Genomic DNA, 7,909 nt, shown 5'->3' with positions numbered 1-7,909 from the left:
CATTTCCTTCTCCAGAGGATCTTCCCAACTCTGAGATCAAACCCTCCTGCATTGTAGGCAGATTCTTTAGCATATGAGCCACCAGGAAAGTGATGTAAAGACTTATATCATTATATTAAAATTGTTTTCACTTAAAATATTGCAAATTTTAAAAATATATATTATAATATATAATACATAATTTAGTGCATTCTTTTTAAATATTATATTGTATATGTTTATATAAATAATAATGATCAAATAGTACAAAAGACATCTACCAAAAATTCTTTTATCTAAAATTCAGATGTAACTGGGCATCCTGTATCTTATCTAGATGAATCTTAATCTTAATAGATTCTAATAGATGAGATCAGTGATGATTTTTTCAGATAGTTCTAACTTTTTCATCCCATGAAATATCCAAATGCACTTTCACATTTCAGAAATCAAGTGGATATATTACTTCTAGTCAATTCATAGGATCTAATACTTTAAAAATTTCATACTACTCCAGATAAAAAGGGAGACAATAATATTTTTGTCATGTAAAGAATTAGTGCTCAGTGACCATTAAGAGTCATTAGAGTCCATGGTCAGAGCCCAGAAAAGTTAGGAAATGACCAACACCCAGGTGATAATCAAAATCGACAACTTCTATCCACTCACCTTTAATGAAGAATTGGATTTTCTTCTCCAAAATTATTTTTTGTTTGGGTAAGGAGAATATATACCTTTTCTCTTCCTCTGTGATGATCCCAGAGGAAGTAGTATAATTTATTCAGATGATTACACCTAAATCATCTGAACATTTATTAAAAACTGCCTGTGGTGACTGCTAATTAATCAGAATGTTCTGCATATTCCCAATTGAAAGGGAAAAAAAAGTGTAAGGGATAATTCAAGGAAAGAAACCAAACAGCATAAATGATCTGTGCAGTTCACGGAGAGCTCTGTAAAAATACGTATCCTCTCACACAGAGTCAATGATTGAAGTAGCAATGAAAAATTCTTCAATCAGCTTTATTCCAGTAAAACTGGAACAATTACAAAACCCATGATAAATTTTAAATGGCATTATCATCACATACTTTTTTTTTTTCTTTAAATGTGTTACTCAAGTAAAAATATGTAGTGAACACTGGGTTAAAAATATATCATTTAATTTATGTGAGATAGGTTTTATTTCCATATTCAGAGGACATCAAGTTTCGGAGAACCAGATAATTTGACCAAAGCCATATAATTGATAACTAGATGATTTGAAATTTAAATGGATAGTATATTCTTGTCTTGTCCTTCCATATGACCAACCATAACAATCACTGAGATGCAGTATCTTACTGTGATGATCGTCTCAACCACAGTGTTGCCTGAGCTGAGATTCAACCATGCTTGGATAATGTTCAGTACAACCTCATCAAGAATAAAATCTAATATAAAATATTATATTCCCTCTCATAACATTTTACCTGTGCCCTCTTCCTCCATGACTTCTGTACATACAATAATTGAGGGAAATTCATATACAGTTAAAGATGGATCTAAATTGTACAAATGGATAAGTTCTGAAAACTGTTTTATTTGTTCCTAATACCTAAATCAATACATAGAACACTTTCAGTCCCACAGAAATTTTTCTGATGCTTTATATCCTTTATCTAGACCATTTCCATTGTAGAAATGTTCCTCTCCCCTTTACACCTTGCCAGGAGCCGGCGAGAGGCATTCCACTCGTGACAAAGGTCATGAGGAAGGAGGCTCGGCATACACAAAGGCGGGATCGAGCCTCAGGAGTCCCCCTGGATATTCTCGAGCATCTACCCCTAAAAAAACCAGAGTCTGCCTACTTTATTGCTTTGTGCTCTCACCTCTGACTTTACTGGGGGCTGTCCCCCACCACCATCTCGCTCTCTCTGTCAAAGAGTTAACTTACAGCTCCAATTAATAAAGTTCCTGGGCAATTAGGAGTGTTTAAATCCAAACCCCTCAGATAGCTCTCTAACTTGCCTGACAAGTTTACCCGGACTCCTACAGCTATGCATACGATTGTTTACAGTCTCCCAGCCTCGAGAGGCATGGGAAGCTTAAGATATTCAAATAGCTTAGAGCCTCTCAGAGAGTTAGAAACTGTCAGAATAAACTAGTAAAGAATTTCATTGATGAGCCAATGCTTGCTGCCAAGTTTCCACATCCCCTGAATTGTATCCTTGAATGTGTATTAATTAATATATTTGGTATGTAGAAAAAATAAGTAGTGGCTTTAGTGTTAGCAACTTTAGACCCTTAAGGTAATAAATTCTTTCCTTTGTTGTAAACCCATTACGCCTCTGCCCTATAGGAATGCAATTTTATCTAACACCTTCAGAAGATAGCGCCAAACCTTAGAATAATTACTCTTAGAGAAAATAAGTCTTTGTTGATAAGTCCTTGTCAAGAGTCATAAAATGTTAATAGGCCTTCTGGCCAGAAAATGATGTAAATCACCTAAACCATTTGTATACAATAAATTTGCAGGAAAGAAACCCTGGTTTTTGATAAGGATCAAAGACTGCTGACTTTGCATCCCCTGTTATCCTCTATGAGTAACTTAGGGTATAAAAACCCCTGTTGAAAATAAAGCTACGGGCCTCGTTCACCAAAGCTTGGTCTCCCCATGTTATTTTTCTCCTCAATTTCCAGCTGAGTCTCCATCTGGAGTGCAGAGGTCCTCTGCGACCATTTATTTGCCTGGGCTTCTAAGACCCACTAAAGAAGGTGTCTAAGGTGGGGCACTTTCTGCTATTCGAGAGGGCGCCTGCAGCCTCCATGGTCAGAGCTAACCTGGTGTCACAGGTTATATTGATTTTCTGAGTAAACCAAGCTACTCAGCCTCTTTTCTCCACTGAATTTTCCTACTGAGCTATCCTCATTCTATTACTCTTTATATCTTTGATGAATATGTAAATAGTCACCGACGCCATCTCCCCTTCGAATACCGTGGATCAGCCGGGGCTGGACCTCGGCAACACCTCAAACAAAATCCTCCCACCTCCAGCAACCACTACTCTGGTTTCTTCCCATAAACTTATTTTCCCCGTTCCTGAGTTTCATATAAGTAGAGTTATGCAATACACACTGTTAATATGGTATCTTTCACTTCATATAGTGATTTTGAAATTTATCTGTGCTATGATTTTTATAGCTACATTAAATTCCAATACATGCATGTGACACCATTCTTTAGTCATTGATGAATATTAGTGTTTTGAGTTATTATAAAAAGCTTAGTGTAAACATTTCCATTTAAATATGTTTGCGGAAGGATGAGTTAATTTCTCGCGGTTAGATCTAAGGGTGAAATTACTGGATCACAGGATAAATGAATGTTTAAGCTTATAAGAAATTTTAAGCCTTCCAAGCTTATTGTAGCCTTTTACATTACCAACAAATATCCATGAGAGTCCCATTTTCTGAGTATCTGTGCCAATATTTCATGTAGAAGTTTTAAAATTTTGAAATAGAAATTAGTGAAAATTATTTCATTGTGATTTTTTTTGCTTGAAGACTAATAATAATAAACACTTTTCTGTATAAAATATGATTCTTCCATACACTTCCTTCTGAAGCATCTACCCTTTGGTTCATTTTAATTTTGTTGTTTTTCTTTCTGATCAATATATTTTTTTGAACTTTTATATCTGTGCTAGATAAAACTACTTATTCAGATTTCTTCTATACATTTTACTGTTTTATTAGTTATTTGGCCCAGGGTCCTGCAGTAATACAAAGAATTGTGCTACCACTAGGGAGGGCAGGAAACCCTCTCCCACCCTCTCCTGTGTGCTCAGTGGCTTCAGCCCTATTGGACTCTCTGCGATCCCATGGACTGTAGTGGCTAGGCTCCTCTGTCCATGGGATTCTCCAGGCAAGAATACTGGAGGGAATTGCCATTCCTTCCTCCAGGGGATCTTCCCAAACCCCTGAATTTCCTGTGTCTCCTGCCTTGCAGGTGAGATTCTTTACCACTGAGCTACCAGGGAAGCCACTCAAATATCAAAGAAATTTGGGGATGAAGTGGGAAGGGGAGACTGAAAAGTTAAAGCCACCACTCAAACTATGCAGAACTATCTAAAGACTGAGAAGGGAGAAAAAGAAGAAAGAACCAATTTCTGCTGCCCTTTCAAGGCTTGTCCTAATTTTCTTGCACATTTGTGTGTCAAGAAATTTTTTATTGTATCTTGGATACTGTAATATCCTGCTATGTCTGAATATTGGTGTCCTTATCTTAAGGGAGTTGATTTTATTTGTTCTTTTTTCTTTTAGCAGAAAACTGACATGCTTTGACTCAAACTCTGTCTCATGGGTTGTAATACTAATATTACTTCATATTTTTAGCTCTGTCTAGCATGTGGAGTCTGCACCACACTTTCATGGTTCAGGATCAGTGAACTGGACAATGTTTTTACACAGGATATTAATCTCCCCTTCCCTGGCTTTCTCCTTCCTAGAATTCATCTCTCTCTAATTTTTTCCCTTTGACTATGTTTGTCCCAATTCCATCTCTTTTGTTGTTCAGCTCAGAAACACTGTGGGCTATTTACAGGGTATTCATTTGTTGCAAGATCAAGCCCTTCTCAAAATAGAATTTGTAAAATGAGAACCTCACTTGTTCCATTAATGAATGTCTAATGCCTTTCATAATTTGCTTAATTTTCTGTCTGGAGTACTGTCAAGATTGGCTATTTCTTTTTTTCTCAAAGTTTTTAACTGTGATGTGGTATCTTATCAAAATTTGCCTGGTGATTGCCAGAAGCACATAAGGAAAATGTGTATTTCTTTAAATTTCTAGGTTGTGTTTTTGTCTCATATAAAATTATTGTTTGCTATTTTCCCAGTGTTGTTAAATGTTTGTTCATTTTCTTTTAGTGTGCATTATTTTTCACAAAGTCAGTGTTTCTTCTTCTTTTTTTTCAATATACGATGTATTTTTCTTAGGCCTGTCAAGTGTCTAACTTTTTAGTGATTTCTATTTATCTCTTAGTACTTAAATGCAGAGAGTTCTATTCTTTTGTGTCTTTTTCACTAAGTTATTTTTTCAATGTCTAATCTGCTTTTAACAAATACAGAGTAAAATGTTCATTCTTGATACTCTACTGAATCCTAGTGACTCAATTTGGTTTTCTATTATAACTCTTAGTTCTAATTTTCATATTTATATTTGCCTTTGAATTCTTAAAATATTTGCTACTGTTTTTAAAGTCCTTGTTTACCTATTCTGGGGCTTCCCTGGTGGCTCGGATGGTAATGAATCTCCCTGCAATGCAGGAGACACGTGATCCCTGGGTTGGGAAGGTCTCCTGAAGAAGGAAATGGCCACCCATTCCAGTATTCCTACCCGGAAAATTCCATGGACAGAGGAGCCTGGCGGGCTACAGCCTATGGGGTTGCAAAGAGTTGGGCATGACTGAGGGACTAACTCTTTCACCACTTATTCTCTCATCTCTGTTATTCCTGGATCTAGAAATGATGACATATTTCTCATGGTAATGGATAACATTTTCTCTTCAACTTGCAGATATTTCTTTGGATGCTGGACATTGAGAACGTTTTTCAGTTGAGTCCATAGTTTTTTATTTTTCTCTATCTTCAAAGTGTTGGGATTTGTTTTGCCAGTCAGTTTATTTGCTTGCTCACCTGTTTAATCCTTTTGAGAGTTAATGTTGAGTTCTGTTAGATGGAGTATAGAGTATAGTGGAGCTGTCTTTACTGAAAGCCCTAGATGTTCAGTGACATTCTTCAATAAGATTTGACAAATTTGAATGTATCCCAACCCTATGAGAACTGGTAGTTTTCAAGGTACAAATTTCTTGCAGTTCCTTTTTTTCCTAGTAGCTGTTCTTGACTTTCTCTTTAGCTGCTAAATTGTGTCCGACTCTTGTGACTCCAATGGACTGTAGCCTACCAGGCTCCTCTGCCCATGGGATTCTCCAGGCAAGAATACTGGAGTGGGTTGCTGTTACCTTCTTCAGGGGATCTTCCCAACCCAGGAATTGAACCCAGGTTTCCTGCATTGTAGGCCAATTCTTTACCAACTGCACTATGAGGGAAGCCCATTCTTGGCTTGGCTTTATACAATCTTAATAGCTGCAATTTAGAAATCATTGGAAATATCGCAAGCCAACTTCATGCTGGTGTGAAATCATTTTGCTTACATGTCTCCACTCCAGTGCTCAGCCCTGCATATTCCAGGCACTGTAGCCCTTCCTGACCTGAGTCAGTGTCTTCCTCTGTACATGACTATCATGTTCTTCATGTGCCCCACCATCATTCCATGTCAGGGGCCAGTAATCACAATCCTTCTGTCATGGGCCACCAGTTGTCAAATATCTGAAAACTTTTGTTACATGTCTGTCTCAAATTTTCCAGTTATTTTTAGCAATGGAGTTATTAAAATCCAATATTCTTGTTACAGAGATTGATAAAAGCCCTCGGGAAATGCATGCTGCCAATTTTCCTACTTGTCTAATCTGAGCATTCTCTCATTTCTCCCCATGGTGATTACCCATTTTTTTAATTTAAATTATCGATTTTAAATTCAATGTTCTATTTTAATTATAGATTTCTATATAATCTAAGTGTCTTTGGGAGTATACTTATTCTCCAATCTTTCTAAAAATGAAGATTGAACCATTTTTGATAAACCATTTATCTCTGTTTGTAAATGATGCCTAGAATATGTTGTTCTTCAGTAAATATTAGTTTGATGAATGTAAGCCTTGAATTTTCACCAGAGTTCTAGAAGGATTCTTTTGAACTCAGTTTCCAAGTCAAACTGAAAATAGAGATCGACAATATAACCACCAGAAATTCATTTTTTTATTCTCTTTCTGTGTATGATGCTTTTAAAGAATCTTTAAAATTAACTGTGTTTTCAGTTTCCTTATCTTGCATATCTGCATAACAAGCCTAGTGACACCTTACCATTTATCATTTAGGTAAATCTCTGTTCTGTGGAGCAAATTCTTTTCAATTATTTTTCTTTTTAAATTTTACTGAATTCAAGAATCCTCCAAGCTTGATGGGTTTAAAAAGTCTTTATAGTGTTTTAGTTAATTACACACTTTAGGGACATTTATGAATCAGGGTAAAATGTAAAGTCCCTTAAGAACTATGTTTCCCAAGGTTTCATTTGTTAACTTTGTAACATTTAAGCTGTAGTAGAACTCATTAGAAGCTGATATATAAAGTGCCTGTATATATATATATTCAGTTGTCCCTTCTATTCAAATTTGTTCTTTTAGAGCAAAAATAAAAAATGTTAAAAATTTTTTACTTTGTTACTCTATTTATTGTGTATTAATGATGATTTGCCTTCAGTTGTTTTACTTGGAGATATCATCTTCATCATATACTTTTAATTATTGTTTTTAATAAAGTTTAAAAAAAGAAAACGTGGAAAACAATATGAAGTTTCTAAAGCTGAAATTTTAAAATATTTTCTTTTGGTAAGTTAAATTTATCTTACAATAATTGACTTCTTTCTTTTGTTTTTTAATTTTTTCCCATATTTTAATAGATCACTTAGAAAGATTGTTTTAAATCTGATAGAATCATGAGTTTTAGGAATATTAGAGGTCATTTAAACAACTTCACTCTATCAACTCCACCTGTAACATCTACTTTTATTCATAATATTGTCTTATGTTTTACAGGGATAGGCATGCCTGGTAAGTAATATAATTTAATTTCTAAATTCCATTTGGAAATCCTTTTTAATTATGCTTACAATGAAAACTACCTGTAAAGTATCTTTCCTTGAGACAATGCTATTTAATTGATACTTTAGAAAGATGAGTTAGAGAGTTAGATGAGAGCTCTAATCAATACAACTCTTTCTGCAGTGATTGAAATGTTCTGTAATTAGCACTGTTCAATATAGTGGCTATAT

Source organism: Bos grunniens, chromosome 15, assembly GCF_055505025.1.
Source record: "Bos grunniens cultivar Pamir isolate PY7600 chromosome 15, Bosgru_T2T1.0, whole genome shotgun sequence".
In the NCBI taxonomy this organism is placed as follows: domain Eukaryota; kingdom Metazoa; phylum Chordata; class Mammalia; order Artiodactyla; family Bovidae; genus Bos; species Bos grunniens.
This window is presented reverse-complemented; position numbering follows the sequence as displayed.